Source organism: Rhodnius prolixus, unplaced genomic scaffold (assembly GCF_049639745.1).
Source record: "Rhodnius prolixus isolate KJV_2025 unplaced genomic scaffold, Rpr scaffold_1, whole genome shotgun sequence".
Classification (NCBI taxonomy): Eukaryota; Metazoa; Arthropoda; class Insecta; order Hemiptera; family Reduviidae; genus Rhodnius; species Rhodnius prolixus.
In genome coordinates, this window is record NW_027411581.1 from 27,495,615 (window position 1) to 27,521,663 (window position 26,049).

General features: G+C 33.7%; 1 protein-coding gene across 5 annotated transcripts in view; it reads right to left on the minus strand.

Annotated features, from left to right (window-relative positions):
- vn (membrane-bound neuregulin protein vein) overlaps window positions 1-26,049 on the minus strand; it is a 233,046-nt gene that overhangs the window by 151,120 nt on the left and 55,877 nt on the right. The gene's annotated exons all lie outside the window — the stretch shown is intronic.

Sequence of the window (26,049 nt, forward strand, 5' to 3'; positions counted from 1 at the left end):
GGAGAGAGTCGTTACTAGTCAGAAAAAAGAAAGCCTATTCAAGCTGTAGAAGTACATGAACTTCTACTTAAAATTAAGGGAATTTTTATTGTTATTTTCTTAATCTATTTTTGAGAATCAATATTTGTAGTATTATAGTATCTATATTAGTAGTTGTAGTAGTAGTAATTATAGTATCTATATTTTTAGTAGTATTTGTTTTTTATATGATTTTGTTATATATAGTAAGATGTATTATTATTTTTTCTTGTCTTTATAAAAGGGAATACATTAACCATTTTATTTTTTAAAGAATGATAATCAGTTATATTATTAATATTTTTACTTTATTTTATTATTTTTTAAATTTATCTTTGTTGCAACTGCAATGTTTCAGAAAAAGTTATCATTTATCAATTAAGTTAAAAGTGTAAGTTTATTTTATCTTATTGTTTGTCAACACAACTCTATTGTAACGACGTATTTGTCTTATACAATAAATCAACAAGTAAATACGTAGATAATGAAATTCCTTGCACTTTTTATTTTAAGTGCTCTATTTATTTAATTTGTATGCAATATGACAAACTTTGTACTCATAAAAATATGATTTTTCAGGCAAGCAATACATATTTAAACTTTCAAGAAACAATCTATTTGAAATCGATTTAGGGAACGAATTAGCTTAGTGATTAGCGTACTGGATTCCCCCTCAGAGATCACAAGTTCGAATCCAGCCGCTGGTCCTTAGATTTTCTCTTTCTAGGAGCTTCTTAAACCGCAAATTTAGAATAATAAAAAATCAATTTTAGAAAATTCATTTCTACCTATTGCTTGAAAAATGGAGGTAATCATTGAAAAAGCGTAGATTTCATGTATTAGGGGATCATGTACAATCTATTACATCATTTTTTATTTATGCTGAATTCATTCATAAAAAGAGGCACGGAGCTGTAGACTGCGTTGTGAGGTAGCCTGGTCACGATCGAGTTACGTACTAGCTAGTTGAGCTCCACTGTAAAACCCTGGCAGCTAGTACACTAGTTCCGCTGGCATTAATGACGCCTTCGTTTCCTTCGTCTTCTCACATCTCATCACTCTTACTATATATAGAATATTCATTTAGTAAACCCGCGCGTGATTTACTACAACACACCAAGCGGGCACGGGCCAAACTCCTTCGAATCGAATTTTCAAAGTCACGATCTCGATAAGTTAATTATTACTTCTATTTTCTGTATTTTCCTTTTGCTCCAGTTAAAGATAATTAGATTAACAATAGACCAACTTCACTCAATCTCCAAAATAAGAAAAATGTTATCACTATTCCTCAAATATAACAATAATAATACAGTTTTACATTTTAAAACTGCACGAAAAAGCGTAACGTTGAAAAACACCAAACTTTGACAAATTTTTTTCTCTTTCCCTACAAAAGATAAAATCCCCAAATTTTCTTTAAAGTATAGGGCAAATCCTCCTTTATAACTGATTTTTTCTTTTTTGCTACAGCAATTTTTGGATTACTCAGTTTTCGAGAAAAACAATGCCAAAAATTGAGCAAAAACGGCATTTTCAAAAATTGTTATTGTTGTTACCTTTTCTGTAAACAACGTAACGCCAAAACGCTCAAACCGATTTTTATGAATGAGGTGTCATTCGATTCGGAATTTCATGTTGATTTGACTTCTTATGGAGCTCTCGATGCTCTACATTATTATGAAAAGGAGTTGGCTAAATTCATGTAAGACCTCTCTCTAAAACAGTTATTTACTAATAACTATTTAAATCTCATCTCTATTTTTATAAATCTTAGCAGGAAGAAGTGATTAGAGCTATCCTACGTGGCAAAAAAGGATTTGCTCAACTGATTCTGATTGGCTCACTGTTTCTTCCAATCTGAAAATGCCTCTTCAACAAGAACTTGCAGCGAGCTCCTACTGCATTATGTTCCACTGATACAAAATTTCCATTTTTCTCAGTTTTTAGATAGGAACTGGTGACATAGCTATCACCTTACGAGCTGAAGAATGAATGAAATGTTGGGTACTTGATGATTTGTGTGCTCTTAGTCGTTTAATCAACCCTCATACTTGAATTTTTAAACTGTAAGTTTTTGTTAAGAAGATTTAATATTATTATTATGACTTATTCTACAAGTCGTAAGAGATCGTATTGCCATCGTGTGGACCTTCCATGAGGGATCTACGGATGGGCAGCGTAAACTCAAAAACCGAAAATTCAAGAAAGTTCAACGTTGATAATTTAAATCGTTGCCACCTATTAGTTTTTGGGCAAAATCAACCAAAGGGTCAACAAGTTGATTTGTCAGACCGTGTTCACTTGTTATACTCCATTACTGGACAGTGTGCTGTATAAAACGCTACTAGAAAGAAAAAGAAAATCAAAGAGCCAACCACTGAACTACCCAAGTGGAGGCGAGTTGCAAACGTACTTTACAATCAATTCTGTTATTAATCCCATTAAATAGAATGCGAGGGACCGGGAATCGAACCCAGCACCACAATCCATATTAGCTTTGGAGGGCCACTATGTAGTAGTATTAAAGATCCGGTAGACAAGTGCATGCACGACCTTGCTATCCATACCTCACATTCACTCACACAGTGCCAGTTTAAAGTTCTTATTTTTATTACTGCATTATATAACCTTGGGTTTTAAAGGCTCCTTTATGGATTTAATCCTTAAAAAACCAATTACAAGTTTACTTTTATTTATTTTGCATTTGTAATCAGTACAATAAGCAAAACCGATGAATGATAAATTATCTGTTTAATAAAACCAGTATACACACAAATACATAGAGGGACATGAGTGATATGAAAGAGCCAAACTAGAGTTAGAAGGCAAGCAGCCACCCTAGGAATCGGCATTATGCGTCAAGATGATCACGGAGCCACCAACGCTTTAGGCTTTGAGGGAACTGTGATGGAATGATGTAGGGTTGATAGCAATTATCCTAAATTCTTTAAATTAGGCCATTAAACTATTTATTATTTAATCTATTCTTCATTTCTAATACTACTAAGTCTATTACTTGTAATTTACCGCTTAAGAACAACAGCGTCGACACTTCTAAAGTGCTAATAAATAAAAACAAATCGATTCGAATGACACTTCATTCATAAAAATCGATTCACCCGCCAATTATTTGTAAAGATTGCAATACTTTCCCTTAATAGGTGTAAAAGCGGAATATCGCTTTAATATTACTAGGGGAGCTGATGAACCCTTTCATCCTGCCAAATTTCATCAATATCGGGCTAAGACTAACAGTTATTAGCAATAATAATTTTGGAGGGGGCCTTACATATATTGGGCTAACTTCTCTTTCCATGCGATGTACAGCTTCGAGACTCCCAAAAAGGCACATCTACATAAAATTCCTGATCGAATGACACCTCATGCTAATCGGTTCCCGCGTTTAGGCGCTACGTTGTTTTTTTTTTTTTTAAAAAAAAAAAAAAGGAACAACAACAAGAAGTAAAAGAACAACAACAATTTCTGAAAATGCCGTTTTTGCTCATTTTCAGCAACTTTTTTTCGAAATCTATTATATCTGGGTTGTTGCAAAAGAAATTAAAGTTATAAAGGAGGATCTGCCCTATATTATAAAGAAATATTTTTCGCTTTTTTGTGCTGGGATAGATTTCATATAAAGAACTGTAGCGATTTATATGTATTGTATCATAATTTGTTCTTGGGCCACACCTTTCAAAAAATGAATAAAGCTTCTTTAAATAAACAATTTTTTGATAAGTAAACTATAAATAAAACTGAAAAAGTAAAATAAAATTTTACTTTTAAATACATTAAAAATACAACTTTTTCCACAAGAAATTTAGGGTAATGTTATACTTGTAAGATTACCTACTGAAAATAGAACATTGTCTGCTTATAACCTTTACGTAGTTCACACATTTCACTTAAACACGTCTTTTCTACCACTGTAATTGTCTATAATAATAAAGTTTTATAATTTTTTATATAAATACTTGCATATTGTTTACTTCAAGTGTTAGTGACGTGAGATTTATGTAGGTTTTCATTATGTGTTAATGTCCTTCATCAGGAAACGATTTATAAAAAGAGAAAACAGAAGTTAAGTGAAACAGATCTTCAAGATTATACCTTGTGCATGTACATCACTTGTGTATTTATTGCTGTTATTTTCAAAAGATAATTTGATGGAAAACTGGAAAGCCTCACTGAGAAAAGGCATGTCAAGTTTATAAAAGGATGGTCTAGTTCACTGTTAGCCCTGATAGATGTACTAAGAGCTTTGATTTTATTGTACACAGAGTTATTTAGCAGAATTTAATAAATTCTCTTATTTCTGGGATTTTACTTATACAACAAAAAGTAACTGTAATATGTTTTATGAATTTGAATATGTTCATTTTCCAATAACATGTTTTTGAGTTGGCAAGAGTAACTTTTTAAAATTTAAGAGTATTCATAAACGATTAATGGGTTATGCACTTCTTTAATGCAAGAATTAATAATACTTGATTTAGACCGATTTTTCACAGGTAACAATAATTAAAACTCCTTACAAGTTTAAAAATCTGATAGGACATTCCATTTGTAACAGTCTTCTTTTATTTATTGCATTTATTACAATTACATAAATTCAACCATTCTCAAAACTTAAACTGTTACTAAACTTAATTTGGCGTTTAAAATAATTATAAATGTTGACGTTAAAATATTCTAAGAATGGTTTAAAACATAAATTATACAGTGAGTCAATCATGAACATAAATTGGTGATTTTAGTTTGCCTGATTTTCTTAAAGCTTAAAAATTACGAATTAAATAATTTCCAAATGAATCTTTATGTTATTAAATTTTGAACTGATCAACATAAAACTATGTCATCTCATGTCGTAATATAATCACATTTTAAAAATTTAATCAGAGTATCGTATTTGGAATATTTGGATTCGAGCTTTTATATTTACCTAAATAAGAAAATGTCCCTCAAGTAAACTGTTGGGTGTTATTAAGAGCCCGGATAAGCGAGGCTGCGGAGCTCATATTACGAATATTAAAGTTTATAATCAATATAGAATGAAATTGAAAGTAAAAATTTCACCATTAAAACCTTTAAAATAAAGTAGGAAGTCGATTTCAGATTAGCACACACAATTGTCCCATTTACAAGTAGTCAAGTTTTAGTTTGGATTGAATAATAAAATTTCAAATTTAATAAAAAAAAAACCACAATCTAAATTGTAGAATATCCTTGAGCACATTTGAAATTCAAGCGACTGAAATGCTCTAAAAATGAAGCGCTTCATAATGTTCTGGAATTTAAAGCACTGTCATAATAATTACTATGTTTACACTTTAATTATGGCCACTTATAGTGGACGTCGCGATCCTAGCAAAGAAGGCATAATATTTTATTTTGTTTAAAAAACTAATATTTATTCCAGTTGTGTCCTTGGGCAGTACGAAAACAGACTAGGACGCCTCCACTTAGTCTCTTATAATAAACACACATGCATGTCCCTTTGTTATTATACACTATCACATTCAACTTGCTATAGTTCTTCTTATATACTTCACCTACACTAGCCTCAAACACACAACTATCTTTCTCTGGATGTGTTCCGTGCCCACCTTTTATATTATATCCAAAAAGACAATGATGATTCCCTCCACGTAGAGGACAGTCCTGGGCTGAATTTAAATTTATCGGTGCACCGACCGTGCGGACGGCCCACAGCCGTCTGGGAACTGTGAGGCTCTCTGGAAGAGCGCGCGCGCACCATACAGGCGGCAAGCTGGGCCGGCAGTTTCTTTTTTCTTTTTATTCCTCAAGTTAAAGAAAGCAGGTTTTAAAAGGCGGTGTTATGTCTATAGAGTGTCGGCGTGTGTATTTGTGTGTGTAACGTTTCGTGAGGGACGTCAAGTGAGAGAGCGATATAATTAGACAGAGAGAACATCAGCAATAGAAGTGCCTAGTGCACGGATCGCTGCCAAAACTAGCAACTAGATTTGGACACTGCCCAAATCCTTATTTTACTCCATCTTGCCATATACACTGTCTAAACTCTACTGTTACAATGCTATCGTATGATGAAGAAGCCCTTAAATATAATCAATACAGCATGAATAGTCGCTAACACCTGGACCCTAACCTAAGTCAAGCAACAGAGTAAGATTTTGTTAATGTTTCTAATCTAAATCTATCAGGCTTCTCTTATTTCAATCAATACACTCTAATCGATCAGTTCTACTTCTTTTTTTTTAATTTAAATATAAAGATCGAAAAACGTTGTTACCTTAAGAGAAGGACGGAAATGCTTTGGTAGCAGCAAAGAAATTGAAATGGAATAAATGGTTGAATAAAAACCTCAACGTTGGAAACGATTAGAAGAGGAGTTTATCAAAATTAAGATGGATTGAAGAAACTGACAAATCTACCAGATGTAGCGTTTTCTTGAAAGGGACAACCATAGTTGATTGACCAAAAAATAAAGTCGTCTTTTAAAGGAATTTTTCAAAAACACAAACCGAAAACTCTTATATTTCAATTTAAAATAAACCACAGTTTACAGCTGGCTCTCTTACTGTAGTTTATACGTATAATTTCATTTTCTTGAATGTTACCAAATTGTGTCACAAAAATGGTCGACTTCAATATTTAACATGTTCACTGCTATAAAGTTTAACTTACTACTAAGGAAAAGGTACGTCACAGCTCCTGCACTGAGAAAGTTTCAAAACTTTTTTTTTTCGACTGAATCCAGCATGCTTCATGTTTTCCTTGTTGGAATAGTCATGACAGGTCTTTAGGGACCAAAGTCCCTAGGGTGGCAAGTCCATTTCCTTATAAAAATCTTTTCCTAGAGAGTGGTTACCCCAGAATGACGGCTTTTTCCATGGGAACTTACCTAGAGAAGAAAAGTCTAACCAAATTTGAAATTAGGAAATCATAAACGTTTCAGAGTGTAAGGTTTGGATCAAGATTTGTTAACTTTAAATCCAGGAAGTGCTTCACACCACTTTTAAACGGAGAAAGGAAATAAAGCACAAAATAACCCAGAAAGTATTTTGTATCTAATTGTACGAATTGCCACTTTTTTTTAATCTTTTTTAAAGAATAATTTAAATGGAAATGATGAAGCAATTTTAGTTTCCATAATTCACTAGTTTTGTTCTACCATTCATTCTCTTCTGTGTGTGAAAGAGAGAAAGAGAAGCTGGCAATTTTTATCAAAAAAATTATAGAAAACGCAATTTCTACAACGCACTTTCATGTGTTTACCTGCTCGGAATTTCGGGTGGACTAATCATAATCAAGAAAGTATCTTAGATCAGATCTTAGAACTTGATTTTAGAGGAGAGCCTATCTTCGCACCTCCTTAAGAATCCCGCATTAATCAAATCATTTGAAACAATGTTGCAGGCGATTTAGTCGGCGAGGAGGATTATTAGAGATGTCAGAGGAGGCGAGAGACAGCACGAGAGGATTAGAGCTAGTACAAAGAGCAGTATGGAATAAAAGTGTTTAATTTAAATTTTAAAAAAATGTTTTCAATTACGCATTATTTTAGGAAAAAGACCAAATGAAAAAAATGAGGAAGCAGCATTTTGACTAAAACTTTAGTTATCAATTGATCTACTAGCGATGTAGGTGTAACAATAAACTGACCCAAAGAATATATTTGAATCCTATGTTACGAGTATATCTGATAAAAAGAGGTCGAACGTTATAAATCTTTCTTTAGAAACACCAGTGACCACTACTTCTCAGCCATGCGTTCAGTACGACTTTCCAACTGAATAAAGAGTATGAAATCTTTGGTATTTTAATTTTGATTAATTAAAAGGCGGATACTTTTAATTTATTCTTGCTTTACAATAAATTTTAACGGTAACCTAATAATTATAACAGCCCTTAAGTTGGTAGCAATTAATGTTAAAAACAAGTTGTGTTATGTTTTCACTTGTAAAGCTAATTGGCGCCTCAGGTACACGTCCATCTACTGCCTTTGGAACGTATACTTTAATAACAAAAACTCTTCTACACAATAATAATTCAAAATTAATAAAGTGATCACTAATTATTGAAAGAAACAATTTATGCATGTCTTTCTGCGCCCAAATTATAAATTTAAATCACTCAACAGTCTATGCAAATTATTTACAAATTTAGTAAATATGAAATATAGTAGATTTAACAATTAATGCAGTATTTAATTCACTTCTCATATATGGAAGTTTAAATTAGGTAGAAATAGAAGATATTAGCTCAGTGATTAGCGTACTTGATTCCCACGCAAGGATTCCGGGTTCGAATCCAGCTGCTAGCTCTTTAAAAATAGATTTTCTCTTCCTTGGAGCTTTTTATAGCTCCCAGTCGGGGGATGGACAGTGTTATCTGTAACGAGAGGACACTGTCCGGAGGCCGGCAGCGCACACACATAAGTTCCAAAGACTCAAATGTTATCGCGCTTAAGATTACAAAATAAAAAATAAAAATGGCTATTAATACGAGATGTAGATGTGATTAATCTAGCAGCTTCTTTCGTTTTTAGAATCTAAATGCTGGCTTCCATTGATCTCTTAAAATGAAATTAAACTTACAGGTTGAGAGCAATAATTTAGTAATAGATATAATTTCAAAGCAAACGGCAAAAGCCGGTTTATAACGGATAAGTGAACCCAAATTTCGATCTGTTAATTTCTTAAGTGAGAATGTTTAGTTAAGCTTCATGAAGTTCGAAGGATTGGGATTAGAGATTTCATTTATTAGCCAGTGAATGGAGCCCCTCAAACCCTAAAATTTAAATAAATAAAAGAGTTGGAGAGCAAATTATCTTGCTGATGGATATTTCAATACTATTTCAAGGAACATTTTCTCCAACTAGATAATATTAATTATAGTATAATTTCCCTTGTTTCTAGTTAGCATTCCAATGTATTGCAATTTATTGAAAAGGTTTACGAGAATGGTTTCAGTTAGTTTAAGAGCTTAAACCACCCTACATCTAAGCATTGCGGTTCTAACCTCTAAGCGCCCACCTATCAAAGCACGTTTAAGCAGAGAAAGTGTGTTAAAATTCCGTGATAAACTATACATTTTTCCTTTTAATATGATATAATTACTTAGTGACCTTCGTGCGGGCGTGCTGGTGAATTGTTTTCACCAGCCCATCAATTTAAAATTATTTCTTGGAGTATATCAAATGCTTTCTCTACCATTGCTATCTTTCCACATTCTGTAAAGAGTAAATTGATTTTAAGTGTAATCTAAATAGTGAAATCATAAATTTTAAATAGAGAGGTTATAGTTTCTGGACTAGGTTCACCACTGCGTCAAGGCCAGTAAGTTTTTTTCTGATCTATCTTGAAATAAAATTTTCACACCACTATTTATGGAGTTCATGTCCATTTGGTATTATAAAATTAAACCTTTATATACGCTTACGTTCATTGAAGAAAAGGAAACTTTGCTATATTGAAAATCGACTGATATTGTGATGTGGGATTGTAATCTAGATTGGGGCTCTGATTCTTCTGTCGGCGAAGAAATTCCTGATTGTGGTGCCCCCTCCCCCCAGAAACTGTTTTTAAGAGCTGGTCAAACGAATTGGTACGAGGATTGGTCTCTTTGCCAGGATTACTGAATCCTAAACTTTCGATCGAACAGAGAGGGTTGTAGGCAGGCAACATACCTGCCTTTAAGGGCTGGCTGTTAAGGTTTTTCATCCCAACCTGTCAGCTTCCTTCTCTTTGGGAAAATAATAACAGTATTTGTGAGCTATACCCAAGAGTCGCTCTCCAGCATTAAGAGTCTGATTAAAAGGACAGGTCTGGAGGGTGAGCTTTAGAGTGAGGGGAGCCACAATAGATCCAAAGGGTTCGCAGTGGCGTAGGCCTTGAGGCCGCCCAGGACTAATCTATCTATCTATCTAATAACAGTATTTAAGTGATGTATTTAACATCGTCAGACCCTTTCCTCTCCAGTTCATTGTCTGTTGGTTGACAGTGTTGTAACGAGAGAACCATGTCCGAAAACTGGCAGAGTACTGTGAAAACACCGAACGCCAATGATCTTAAATTAAATATGTATAATGGGCAGAAAATTTTAGTGATTTTATTATTAGTCCACTTACTTAAGAGGAATATTGTACGTCGACTTAATTAGAATGGGAAGTGTTCATTACAGGAAAGCGGTAAAAAGAGGTTTTTGTACAATGAGATCTTTTGCAGTGGACAGACTGCACGTCACCAGTCCATTAATTTGGGACACCGATGAAGTTATTAGAGATGATGCCCAGTTAGGCAAGACTCAAGATACATAATATAGAGTCTAGCTAGAGTAGTCTGGGCAATTAACGGATGCCTGGTCTGAAACAGCTACAGTCAGGGTGGGGGAGAGAGACCAGTCTGAACATTAGAGGACAGTGTTAGGAGCATGTCGGTCTAAAAACGAGTCTATCTCAGCACTAACAGGTAACAATTTGTCTCTTGTTTGTGTCCATTTAATTTGGTACTGAGTTTGCGTTTGGAATTCTCGCCCGGGGCCACCCATGTTGATTGTACAGCCATACCAATGTACCAAAGCCATAGTTAGCATTATGTAAGAAAATAAACATTAACGCGCCATTATAACGTAAACACTTATTCGCTTTCAACCAACTCACAGCCAAGATCTGACTCTATTAAAGACACGATGGAGTAATTATCGCACATTTCACTATGAATTAATATTTTTATTACTCAAAAATATTCACTAGTAGTAACTCCCCTCCTTTATCTAAAAACCTATAATTTATAAAAAGAGCTCTCTCATGATTAGCCTGCTTCTCGAACTGGATTTCCTTTACTTTCTGCACGCATTACTTGGCACCTTTAGCTTTACGCATAATTTCTTGCACACGTTATGGAATAATAAGTACAACAGAAAGATGGAAGATGATGTTCGATGAAGATAAATTGATCGAAATGGTTGTTACCTAGTTATCGAAAAAAAAAATCTTTGTTCGATCTATACACATACGCTGATACATAATGATTACAATATCTAACTACTAATTATTTATTTCAGTTAAAACTTCTTTCATTAAAGCGCATTTTCCTACACACGAAGACAGACCTTAACGAGGAAAAATAAGATAAAAATAAAAAAAGATCCTAAAATAAACTAACTATAACAAAAGGTATTGTAAATTTACAAAGTGGCTGTGTTTATGTATAAGCAAACTAGTGAAAACACAATAGTATTTTTACTAGTGTTTTCCTATTACGAAATTCACTCATTTTTATTAAGGGAAAACCCCAGTTCAGAAAAGAAAACATCAGTAGAATAAAGGATTGATGGACCAGTTTGGCAATCCAACCACTATTTACTTCAAGTCAAAACTGCAAATTGTTTTGTCTAGACAACACGTGCTATAAAACAGTTGGAAAAGCGTTTTATTATTTTCCCTTTTACTACTTCTTAACACGTGGGCTTTTTTTAAATACCTTTCTCCATGTAAATATATAGTTTTTATATTTCATTTTATATGTTTATTTACGTATGTTTAACAATGTATATTTTAGAACAATTTAAATTTATAAACAAAAAACAGAAAAGGGAAGAGCTAATTTTAAAACTGTTCAGTGGGTTTATCTTGGCGTGAATCGGCGATGATCTTCACCGAAGTGGTACCTAAAAGAGCGATGATCAAATTTGCCATGTTCTTTTTTTTTTTAATTATACTGATCTCATAATTTGAACATGTACGCAGAATAATTTTGAGAAAATCACTTTTCAGCCAAAAAAACTTTTTACTTTCAGAGAATAGCTTACCAAAACCTACATTAAAGCAATTCTGCCTCTTAAGAGTAAGTAAAAAACAAACAGGACTGTGTTACTTTCGTGCAAAGGTGAGGATTCTAGCCTGAAGGATTCCAGCATTGGGAAGGACATACCCAATTTTGGGTTACAATCTCACCCGGCACCAGTAGGGGGAGGCACCACGGGCATGAATCTGTATTAAACGCATAACCTCAGCCTTTTCAAAAAAACATTGAATTAGAAATAATGATATGAAATAGTTTCAAAATTTAAGTAATAAATATTCCAAAATGGATACATATATTTCTAGATGTAAAGAAAAATATGAATTACAAGAAGAGGTGAATGAAGAGATAAATTACAAAACCTTTAATGAATATGGTATGTTTAGGTTATAGTTGTTCTGTTGGAGTACACTATGGAGCATTGGAGACTGCAAAGATCTGAAGGCGACAAATTTCATTGCTTGACAGATCCAAACAGTTCGAGGCCAAACCGGTTTTCACGGAGAATGACGTGAATCAGTATTGTTTATGTCTGTTTTGATCGTACTTAGTCGCTAGCAGCGATTACGATTTTTTAGTACATTTGTGCGAATAAAACCTCAGTCGTTTGTCAATGTACAGTCCAAGGTACCACACTGTATCTGCATAGGGAAGTGGAATCTGATGGTTCGTCATGAGGTTAACGTTCTGTTCTGAGATTTTCTAATATTAATTTTGTCTCTCTACTTAACTACATAGCCATTGCTCAAGAAAGAGTAAATGTTGGTGCAAAAGGCGGCTAAACTCCACAGGATCAGCATGTGGTTGGTGGATGGTTATGATCAACTAGATAAGTGAAAGTTATAGTGGTGGCAATCTATGTAATGAAGAGTATTGGCCCTACAACACTACCTTTAGGAACTCTGACCTCTGAAGGTTAATTTGTGTCCGCCCCCGTTCAATTTCATTTGTATCTAGAACATCCAATATCTATCTAATAAGCACTTTAAAACGGTTCTGAACAACAGCAAACTTCTCTTCAAATACTAGAAATAGTTTACTAAATGAAATTATAGAATAGCAATTTTGAAACTATGAAGTCATAGAAGTAAATTTTTCACTCAGCTTCGAGATGTTCACGACCCTTAATAAATAAAACAACCAAAATTGAATAAAAAAGAAAGTAAAGCTGACTAGACAGACTCCACCTTCCATTGTTCATAGTATAAAAAGAGACATTACAACCAGTTTCATCTCAATAACATGACTCACTTGCCGCTCTCTCTAGCTCTCAATATATATACATGCCCAATATACATATATGTTAAAAATAAACATTATATAACGAGCTATGTGGTTAGGATTCAAAATACACTTTGTTTTGATAAATAGACTTCAACACTGTATTATTCAGCTCTATCCAAATCTACAATCATCTATTTCTATTATTCAGTTTGAGAAAAATAACTAGTTTATACACTGAATTGTAAAGATCTTCCAAATGGCAGATTTACACTAACCCAATTTACACTGTCAGAAATAATAATATCCGCGCGGAAATCCCGTGTCCACCTTGCCCTAACCTAGCCTCAGATCTTGAGGCGCCTTAAATTGATTCAGAATCATAACTTTTACTTTATCATTAAAAAACAAAAATAGAAATAAATTAATAGTTGCAAATGATCAGTCGGCAGCAGATCGGTGTTTTACAAATTAAGATATCAATAAAAATAACTCATAACAAAATTATCTGTGATTTTGTTTTAACTATTATAAACATCTAACCGGGATGGCGAACCGGGTTTCCACGCGGAATCCCCAGTTTCTAATGATGCTGCCGGCTCTTAGATTAAATTAAAATCAAATTATTTTATTTAAATTGTTTAAATTAAGATGTTGTTTTATACTTTAATGATTCATCTAACCATTTCGAAAAATAAGAAAGATTAAATCTTTTTAATACCCAATTTTTCATTTAGTAAAAGCAAATTTAAATTTAGGGCAGGGATGGCGAACCTTTTTGAGACATGGGTCAAATTTTGTTCATTTTTATTTAGTACTAGCTCTTGGGTCACTAATGCCCATTTGAACAAGAGTTAAGTTTAAAAATTTTAATCTGAATATTTTCAAAACTAAACATCTTTAAAATTCAGTTGTCTTAACGGGTAAAATGGGACGAAACAAGTGCTATGGAAGTCTCTTTTTACAAACATAACTGAACAAAATCTTTCAAAAGTGTGTTTTATCTGAAGAAAAATCTAAATATGGTTATTTGCTTTGGGTTGTCGATTTTTTTAACAAACAAAATATGATTAAAATTACACATTTTATTTGATATTTTTTAAAAACTTTTGCTTTATTTCAAATACTACAAAAGCATTTGTCGTCATTTGCGTTTTAGAACTATAATGATCAAACTAAAGGTTATAAGATAGCTTTTAAATTGCTTTTGTGTCAATGCGTGATTGAAAAAAATGCATATAGAATATAAATTATACACACAATTAGAAAATCTAAATCAACCCGCGTAAACAAACGAATGGTTGCCTAGCAATTGTGGGTCACTGAAAAGGCTTGCGCGGGTCAGTGTCTGACCCGCGGGACATAGGTTCGCCATCACTGATCTAGGGCATCATCAATGTTCTTCACTCGGTTTGAAAATTTGAACTTTGTCTGTTAAGACAAATTTTGCCCGGCATCACAAGTTAAAAACGAATATAATTAATTTATCTAGTCTAAATCAAGGCAATTGGTCATCAATACTGTATTGCGGGAAATGCTAATTTACAGATAAGACCTCAGCTTCTTGCGAACTAGGTTTCGGCAATATATATTTGTTACCTCACCTCTCTCTTACATACACTAACTTGACTAGGTCAGTGTGAAGAATTACACAAACATGTTTCCCATGATAAAAGGAAACGAATTGTAAAGATTGGACACCAATAGAATGCACAGATCACTGTGGAAGACATCATAAATGGACAGGTGATGGACTCTGGATTAAATTCGAAAAGAAAATTGAATATATGAAATAAGAAGTTGTAAGAGTAAAAAATGATGTGGTAATATTAAGCACATTAGGATTAACTAGGTGGATAATGATTTATTAACATTAAGCACATTAGGATTAACTAGGTGGATAATGATTTATTAACATTAAGCACATTAGGATTAACTAGGTGGATAATGATTTATTAACATTAAGCACATTAGGATTAACTAGGTGGATAATGATTTATTAACATTAAGCACATTAGGATTAACTAGGTGGATAATGATTTATTAACATTAAGCACATTAGGATTAACTAGGTGGATAATGATTTATCTATTTATTTCAAATGAGGGGGTGACGATTTTGAGGTAATGAATGGTAAGGAAAACTCTTGATAAAATGAAAACTTGGTAAACAATAAAGTTTCAAAAACGGCTAAAAATTGGCATTTCCCAAATCTACATGAATTTTTTGTTTAAATTGCTCTATTTTAAGATATAAAGACGAACGTTCTATGGTCTGATAGTTGTCGATCGATGCGGAACAATCGACACCCTTGGAAAAACTATCATTGAATTATAGTTTTGACACAAAAATTATAATATTAAGCAAACTTTCCAAAAAAAAAAAAAAACACCAAGGCAATTTTACATAATCAGACACTTCAGTGAAAAATGGAAACAAATACGCGCATATATGCAAACAGGTCAGGTTGTTCACACGAGGAGAGCTCAATTAACAGTAACTTTGGAGAATACATCTATCACAAAGCACAGGCTAGCCAACTACGTAAAAAAAAATAAAAAAATAACTAATTTAACCTTTTCTCAAACTATTTTTAATTATATTTATGTGAAATCCTTCGTTAATAACAATGTAACAATTGTTTTTTAGTTCTTGTTTTAAAAACTAACATTGAATAAAACTATGGGAATTCCGTTTTCTTAATTCGTTACCTTGTTAAAATTTAATTTAATATTGTAATAAATATTATTTAATTTATTAAGTTATTCAGATTATTACAAACTTTTTGAATGCTTCTGAGAGGAAGTTTGGCCATTTCTGTCTGATTTACAGGAACTTAATTTCACCAAAAAATTAAAAAGGCATCAATTTAATCGGATATTGCCGTCATGTTCATCTTAATAATTAATCATGAAATAGGTCTGCCTCGATAAAGATTCTATCAATGGCAGTGATCTTCCGCTGCCGATCTTCTGCCTTTCGCAGCGAATTATCCAAGTCAAGCAATTTGAGCTGAGTCACTACTTGAGCCTTTTTTTCGGAGCACATTTTCCATCTTAATAGATAGATGCAACACCTATCACACATAGTTTGAAGTTAAAAAATGTAGGCGAATATTTTAATTGGTTAAAATCATATTAATTATTAAATAATTATAATAATACGGACAGATGATAAAACATATGTGTGATATATTGAATGTAAAAAAATATTGAAGCTAGAGGTTTTTGTTTTATATTCATATAGCGTTGTGTTCTTTTGACTGCCTTAACCCATGTTGTTGAGAATAAAATAAAATAATAAGAATTCATCATTGTAGTGGTTGTTCTTATTTCTCTTAGTGAATCAACTCCTTCAGCTTCAGGTGTGGGGTTCGAGGCAGATCAAATTGGTTCGAGGCAGATCAAATTGGTACGAGGCAGATAAAGTTGATCAGAGGCAGATAAAGTTATATTGCAAAGAAAAGGAAACGAATTGAACATTGAAAAATAGTGAATAGTTGTCGTATAAACTAATTGATTTGCGAGGAAGTAATAGCAATTCAGATTGTTCATCGGCCGTAAGTAAAACTCAGTTATATACTACATTGGTTTAATTTATTTGCAAATATGACGTCGTTAGGAGAAATTGATAGAATTAACAAAAATATTAGCAATTCTACCATTAACGCTATTCGAGCACTCCACTTATTAATTTTTGAGTGCGAAGGAAATCGTCAGAAAAGAGCTAGACTCAGAAAATTTGAAGGATTTAGTTTCTTGTTGGATTCAGAAGAATATAAGGCCAAACTTAAATTCATACATGAAAATTTAACTGATGGTGACCTTACACTAATCTGCAATATTCTTAACATTGACCATGACGGAAATGCGGACGAACTATCCAAACGTATTTGTACAAGTCTAATGAATTTAGAAAATTTAAAAATATTAAATGAAGCGGTTAATGAGCAAGAAGATGAAGATACTGAAGAGCAAGATGTAAAAGAAGAAGAAAATAAAGAAGATGAAGAAAGAAGTAATTCAGAGTTGTGTTACCATCCCAAATTTTTATTAAGAGATATAGAAGATTCTATTCGTCCTTTCACCGGTAGTGACAATTACACCGCTAATCGGTGGATTAAAGAATTTGAAGATATGAGGAAATTATTGAAATGGAACGATTTGGAAACTTTTATATATGCCAAGAAATCGATAAAAGGATTTGCAAAAACAGTAATTAATTGTGAGCCGAATGTAAACAGTTGGGTTAATTTGAAGAGGGTCTTAAGAGCTGAATTTCCAACTACGATAAATAGTGCTACTCTACATCAGATGCTAGTTAACAGAAAAATGAAAAAAGAAGAGACACTTAAAGAATACTTTTGTCACATGCGTGAACTGGCAGGAAGGGGTAGTATCGAAGATGATGCATTAATTAAATATACAATCGACGGCATCAATGATGACATTAGAAACAAAGTTGTTCTTTTTGGCTGCTCTACAGTTGCAGAATTTAAGAAAAGAATTGATATTTATGAAGAAATAAAGTTAAGCAGTAAAGTACATCAAGAGAAATGTCAATCGTTAGCATTCAAGAAATTTCCAGAGTCAGTGCAGGAAAGAAGAGTGAAAAATGCAGGTACTACGAGTGTGGCGAATGTAGTTCGATGTTACAACTGCGGGAAAATGGGTCATGTTTCTTCAGCATGCACGGCTCCGAAACGAGAACCTAATTCCTGTTTCAAATGCGGATCTCAAGGACATCAAAAAAAGGACTGTCCACGAATAGGTCCCACATCGAGACAGCTCACTGGAGGTACCACGCAAAAAGAGACTTCTATTGGCTGGATTGCAGAGAGCTCATCGTTAGCACCAACCTATGAAGTAAAAATTAAGCTAGAGGTAAACGACGTAGAAATTAGCGCCTTTTTAGACAGTGGTAGCCCGATTTCTCTAATTTCTGAACATATTTTGCCTGTTAATGTAGTTATAAGTCCGTATACGCGTAAATTTCAATTTGAAGGAGTCAATAAAAGTAAATTAAATATATTAGGAGAGCTTAAACAAAATGTATCTGTTAATTCAATTAAAATTCCAATTACTTTCTATGTTGTTCCGGAAAATACTATGAATTCTATCTGTTTGTTAGGTCGGGATTTTCTTTCATATGATGGACTGCAGGTTAAGTTTCAGGGTAATAATGTTTATATTGACGTTAAAAGTACATTAGTTGAAGAACCGATAGGTGAATGTATTTCTGATATTTTAAATATTGATATTTCCAATAACGTAAAACTTAATGAACCTGATTTGGATATAAATAATGAATTATCATTAGAAATTCAAAGTAAAGTCAAAAATATTATTAAAGAAAATTATAATGATGTTGAAAAACCTAAAGAGCCCGTAACAAATTTAGAGCTAGCACTCACAGTTAAACCCGATTGTCACTTAGGGTATTTAGTGGATGGTGAAGGGATTTGTCCCTCCACAGCAAATGTTGCTGCAGTTGCAAATTACCCAATACCCAAAAATTTTCGCGAATTGCATAGCTTCTTAGGATTAATTTCTTATTTCCGAAAATTTATTCATAACTTTGCTATTGTCGCCCAGCCACTATATAAGTTGTTGAAATCTAAAATCAATTTCGTATGGTCCGAAGAAGAATCAAATTGTTTTGAGCGACTTAAGAATTTCCTAATATCAGAGCCGCTGATAGCTATTTATTCACCCACTGCACTTACTGAGTTGCACTGTGATGCAAGTGCACAAGGCTATGGTTCGATCCTTGTGCAGAAACAGTTCGACAATAAATGTTATCCAATGCGTACAGCTAACGCTTATGAAGTTATTAAATGGCAAGCATGCTACTCGTTTTTTTCCCAATACCACAAGCCAGTTAAGTTAGTTTTCGATGGGGGTTCTGGCTTCAATCCCAATAAATTTACTAAATTCCATATAAGTTCACCTATGAACATGAAACCGTGGTTACCTAATAGTTAGCCAATTGCAGACTATTGAACTTACTTGTTTTAAATTTGCTTAATTTTTCAAACTTAATGTTTGGTACTTTTCTAATTTCTGTTTTGGATTCTAATGTTATTGTTATTTATTTTCATAATTTTAATTTTAATTTTGCTAAGAATTACTGTTTGATTGTGAGACCAATCAAGGTCAGGTTGGACGAGCTGTAGGCGAATATTTTAATTGGTTAAAATCATATTAATTATTAAATAATTATAATAATACGGACAGATGATAAAACATATGTGTGATATATTGAATGTAAAAAAATATTGAAGCTAGAGGTTTTTGTTTTATATTCATATAGCGTTGTGTTCTTTTGACTGCCTTAACCCATGTTGTTGAGAATAAAATAAAATAATAAGAATTCATCATTGTAGTGGTTGTTCTTATTTCTCTTAGTGAATCAAATCCTTCAAAAAAAATAGCACAGGCTACCTAGCGGAGAGATACGACTTGGCGTTTTTACAGGAACGACTGAGTCACTCAAGAATAAAATAGAAGTTTTAATTAAAACTGTCCGGTAGGACAGTTGTATAAGGGTTGACCATCAAAAACTGCACGAAAAAGCATAACGTTGAAAAACACCCAACTTTGACAATTTTTTTCTATTTTTCTATAAAAGATAAAATTCCCAAATTTTCTTTAAAATATAGGGCAAACCCTCCTTAATAACTGTAATTTTTTTGCAACCACCCCAGATTTAATAGATTTCGAGAAAAAAGTTGCCGAAAATGAGCAAAAACGGCATTTTCAAAAATTGTTGTTGTTCTTGTTTTTCTTCTTCTTCTTCTTCTTCTTGTTGTTGTTACCTTTTTTGTAAACTGCGTGGCGCCTAAACGCGTGAACCGATTTTCATGAATGAGGTGTCATTCGATTCGGAATTTTATGTAGATGTGCCTTTTGGGGTTTTTAATGTAAATGGATTTAACTAAAAACAGCCGCTTTCAGTCGCTGCAACATTCTTTTATTGATCTAGCAATTTAAGAAGTTTCTCAGCTATCAGAACCAGTTCCTCAGTCTCTCTTTGAAGTCTGTGAAGAAAAAACAAAATTTAAAAAATTAGGTACACAAAAGGCAAGCTCTACTGTAGTCAATTTTAAACAAAATAAGGAATTTTCGTTTTTGTACCAAAATGTCCCGCAGATGGGCTATATTCCTCAGTCGTTACTTAACTTACAGTTGAACAATCTTCACAGATGTGTTCAAAATGAAATTAATTTTTTAAATAAAAATATAAAATTAACAAAATAAAACTACAAAATTTATAAATAAAAATTTGAAGTTAATAAATTTGAAAGTGTCAATTTTAAATTTGTATAAACTCATTCATCTCATCAAGCTTTAAAAGGCTTCTTCCTTATATTTAGGATTGGAGTAGCGAGGATTCGGTCAAAACAACAACTCCATCTTATCGCTAAAGTTTCGACAAAGTTGGCAAGTTAATTTGATCGAATGTTCGCTACTTCAACCCTAAATATTGATATAGTTTCTGGTCGCTAAATACTTCTTCGTCTACTAATGTTTCTTCGTCTCAGTGTTCTTATTTATGCACACAAATACAATTTTTATTTTTATTTTAGATCAGTATTTATACAACAGACTATTGTATAACGAAATAAACGTTTTAATTCGCTATATCAATAAAAGTTGTAGAAAATTAATTCGGTGTTCTTGATACATCCATATTATATTTGGCTTCCCAAAGAGAGGCAGACAGCTGTCTCGAGATTTTGTCTTCATTTATCTTCATGAGGGGATTCTTCCCTCAAGTCTTCACCATATATTTGTTCTAAAATGGAATAAACCATAATAGACACTCTTTCTCAGTATTGTAAAAAAGAGTTCTTATTTTTGTTATAACTTCTGTTTTTATATGTTTTATTTATTTAGTTACTTTTGCGTTAAAAAATTGCGTTATTGTTTTTTGCCCCGACTAAACTAGAATGTATAAATGAAACAATTGCTATAAGACCAAGTCTTTATAAACAATAAATATAATTACAATAAACAGTCTTTATAATTGTAAGGGTTCCTTTTCGCAGCTTTCTCAATAAGAAAATCTCTGGCCGTGAGTTTGCGTTATTTATGGTTTGTTCGTGAATTTTCCAATCAAGTTTACAATACTACGGTATTCTCTATCATTCTATCATTGACTTTCATAGCCCTTTTATTTAGACGATCGCCGCCTCCTAGGCAGGGGTTCTAAGAGCAACGCGGTTTAAAAGAGAAGCAGGTGAAGGCTCCAAGGAAGAGAAAATTTGCGAAGGAGTCTATTATTTCATTCACATTCTAATCCCCTTCCTCAGAATATTTTAATGCTAGATAATTATTATTATTTTAATCAGCAGTATTAAAAATCCGTAGAATGTGTTATTAAGTGCCATTAGCGGCAATGGTGGCAGATAAATAGCGACTTATTGGCAAAATATGTGATGAGCCATCTTTATTTTTATCATATAAATGCTGCATTTGTTCTTTAAGCAACGAATGAAATGCCATCTTTGTAGAATGAAGAGATTGTAAAGCTTCAGTAGATCATTTAAAACTCAATTATTTTCTTACATACTTTGAAGTTGTGCTAAGTAAAACTTGCGTTCACCTTCTTTGATACTACGATTTACCACCCTGTGTTACTTTTTCCTGTTTCCGAAGATCAAGATCAAGAACCCGGTTCGAGTCGATGGAAGAGGTGAAGCTCCTAAATGCTCTTAAAAAACTAGCGAGGATTCGGTAAAGATAAAGAACAAGTCAGTCTTTACACCAACGTTTCGACAAATTTAACAACTTAAGACTAACGAATGTTTATTAATATCCTTTCTAATAGTGTTTTAATAAGATTTTTATTCCTATCTGTTTCAATAATCTAATTGTGTGTTATTTATTTGTAATATCCAGGCCCTGAAGAAGACAATAAATCAGTCGAAACGTTGGCGAGGACTAAAGATTTTATAAAAACTAAGAAGCGCTTCTGAACCCTACCTATCACCATAGAGTGTCCTGGGCTAAATTACTGTCGTAACAACTTTGCTGTAAGTCCAAGTTGTCCAAGTTCTTGTTCATGATGAAAAAAGTCACACTGACGGCGCCGGACACCATGGCCTATGGAAAAATTTAGTAACACTTCGCTAACCATGGAGAAAAACAATAAATCGTGAAAATGGAGCACAATAATAAACAGATAGGTTTTTCAGCGACGGCATTTCGATAACAGAGTAAACTGTTTATTTATTCCTAGACATATATCATTTAGTTGGATTCAGTGTATCTAATTATAAACATACGAAGTGTGTGGTGGAACAATTGCCATTAACTTGATCTATATCCGTGCGTTTGTAAATAGAACGCTGCCGACCTTAGACTATTCCACTGCTCTCACTGTAACGTGCACTCTATTCAATATATCCTCTTATAATCATTATAACTGTTTAAAAAAAATCAAATAATGTCGCAACAGACATTGAAATGCGAATCTCGCCCCAACAACATCAGATTGGCGTTGTTAAGATTATTAATCTAAATTAAAAATCGATCACTTCTACTTCTAGGCACAGTAAATATGGTACGAGGCGCGTTTTTTAAACAAGTACCGTTGGGAAATATAAAAAAAAAACAAGTGTACGTTTTTTAAGAATTTTATTTTGGTATGGAAGCCAGAATCTACTTCTCTAATATTAAGGCACTTATCGTATCGTACAACCAGCTTATGATTCCATCCTCATAGAAGTCGGCCGCCTGATTTGACAACCACTTCAACACGATCGTTTTGTCCCTCAACCTCGTCGGGGTGGCGCTGACCACCCAGATGCATCTTCAAATGCAGAAAGATTGTTCAATTGGTAGCGTCTGTTCTCTTACACTTTTTCGTCAATTTTCTGCACCAAATCCACAGTAATTACTGAAGGTCGCTCAATTCGTTCCACATCATGAACATTCGGGCGGCCATCTTTAAAAAGCTCTAACCCATTTCCGTACCATTCCATTGCTCATAATGTTTTCTCCCATAAACTTCACTGATCTCACGATGGTTATCATCCGCTTACACATCTTTAGCACTAAGTAAAAGAATCATTGCGCGTATTTTACGGTGGAGGCATTTTAAATACTCAAAAACAAACGTAAACATGGTCGAATGTTTCCTTAATAGCGTCTGGTTTCTTCCTGACATGTAGGTACACAGCGTTTTACTCGTTTCTTATATAAATGATCAATAATAAAGGGTGATATTGATTTAATTAATTTAATAATGAGCAATATCATGGTATTTTGAATTATTTACTATAAAGCATATTACGCCATTTTGTGATATTTTCTCTGGATCTCGACAACTTTTTTTTCCAGAAAAATTCGCCATTGTTAAAGAGTTCGAAGGAGTCGCCATCCTCTAAAAGGCTATTTTCACATTTATGGTCCTAGAGCTATGTACTATTAAGAAGAATTAAATGTGATGCTAAAATTTCGAGTTCAACAAAATTCCTTTGATCGGGAGCAGCACTTACTGAATGGATTTTTCTATTTGCTGAGGTTTTCCTGAAAATGGTCGAATGGCTCAGCAGCCAAGAATGGCCATCGGATAAATCAAATCAAATCAATAAGGTCAGAAATGGAAGTTTAGTCTAAACTTTGCCAACACCGAAATTCAGCTTACAGTAGTTTATCCGTAAGTGAAGGATACAGGATGGGGTTCCAGCCCCGGAATACAACTTATTGACATGAAAGTTCTAAGTAAACAGTAATGGTGCTTAGAAGAGTTAGTTTTTACAATGAGCTTTATATATTTTGGTATTGTAGTGGCATGCAGAGACAATGCTGGAGCAGCAGCACAGCTAGAGCTAGATGGCACAGCTATTTTATAAATAACTTCCTTTGATGTATTTTATATTTTAGCTGGAGGGTCTGAGATCTCCCCCACCCAGTCACTAATTTCGCTTCTTCACTTGATGCGCTCTCTCACTCTAGAGCTCCGTACTATTTTCAATTAAAGCGTGGTCTAGTTGAGGCTGGTGTGTAGCGGCGCGTCACCGTCTGTGTAATGATGCAAGAAGACCGGAGTCGGCCTGCTGAACGCCAGGGTCACGATACCGAGTCACCCATGTCAAGAGCAGTCGACAACCCTTGGCCACATAGACACTATAACTTTTCTTTACACTTATTGCCACATTTTCGGAACACGGCTGATGACAGTCTCCTAAAGACATTTAATTGTCAATAGAATTATTATAAATGACGCGAAAAATGGAAGAATATTCTGCGCACACTGGCATGATTATCTTTTAAAGCTTTTATTGCAATCGAATAAGGTAAGATTTTTCTTAAAAACGTTTAGTCAAATACACTCAGGACGTAACTCCAGGATGTTTATGAGGATTTAGAATGTTATTGCCCTGCATCACAGCAATCAGCCTAGCTCCTTAACAATTACTATCAAACCCTCTAGAAATCCTACACCGTCTAAAATCCTATCTACTCCTAATTACCTTCCTGAGTTCAAGGAAATTGGTCCAAGCTTTTCGTGAATATTCCACAAATACTCAAAATCTATATAATCAAAGGAAAGTAATTTCCTAATATTTATGTGCTCTGACGTTGGAGCCATTTTTGGGGAAATCGCTAAAAAAACTAGGAAAATGATTCCGTCCAAGGTTGACTTGCGGTTGAAAATATTTGGCAGAAAGATGAAAATCAGAAGCCAAAGTTTGGTATTCAAATAGAATATCTAGTTTGGGAATTTGAATCACTTCACAAATCTCACTAACGCCATGTTGATTAGAAAATTATACAATCAAGAGTACAAGATGAGATTGTATGCTTACTACAATTGCCAACTTTAAATTGGCTAGGTATCTTTAAAAGAAAGTTCTGTCAAAGTAAACAGCAATGATCTGTCAAAGGTCCAAAAAATGCAAGAAATTGTATTGAACTTCAATTGAAGTGGATTAAGATCGACAATCAGATCAGTTAATTGATCCCATTGGAGACTTTTTTTTAAATCTATTTAGTAATTTGCAATCTATTTATAAATATATACTGTTCGATCCTCGAAGGGATGTGCGGCCCCCCGGCCTAGAATTTATCTGTTGGTGCTAATAGCGCAGCATTGTCCGGTTGGCAGCACTGGAGAAGTCAACGGAGAGGGGGCTCCAGCGTGTTCCTGGGAGCTCGAGCCAGTTGCCCTTGGGGCTTCTCACAGGATCCTTAGTCTGTGTCACTTTGTACGACGGTTGCAGCCAAGTCAAGCCATGTGGCCCCGCAAACGCCGAAGTATCTCTCCCTGCCAAGAGTTCTGTATCTGACTGTAATATTGAAATTTATTGCCATCGTCTTCCTGTGTCTTCCCAACAGTGTTTAAATTGTAGAGCATTAAAGGCCAAGCACGTGCTAATGTGAGCTATATGTATGGTTATAGGGTTCTGAACTGTAAGTTGTAATAACTAATTATGATCTAGACCTTATGGTATTTTCTTTGTACTTTTACCAAATTGAGAATAAAAATATATTTGTTCTTTTTAAGTGAAGGTATTCTGGGTGTTGGTGGCGTCCCCCACTCTTCCCTTTCCTTTAATTTGGTATTTTATTTTCTTTGTGTTGCTCTCCCAAATTACCTAGGAAAGTCTAACACATTGTCCCTCAGTCTTTTCAAAAATCTTTCATATACAATAACTAAATATGAATGTGAAGGGAAGATGCGGAGGTGCGTGAAGAGCAGGAAAAAAAGTACCCAGTACCCACTCACTACAGGAAATGGATGTTCTTGGATGATCTTTAGTTCTTAAGGGAGTTCCGGGGCCACTGGCGTTCGAGAGGATTAGCGTAAATAGAGAGAGCAGTATGGTTATTGTGATACTCCGTCTTGGCAAGTCTTACGATCCCATTCGTTAAAAAAATAAGGTTAGCTTCCTAGGAAGGAGTCCTTGAATTTTGCACTTTTCGAATATCCTGTGACAAATGTATTTTTTTTTTTTACAACTTTTTATAATGTTAATGTTTTAAGACTACTGTTTCAGACTGAGGCATAA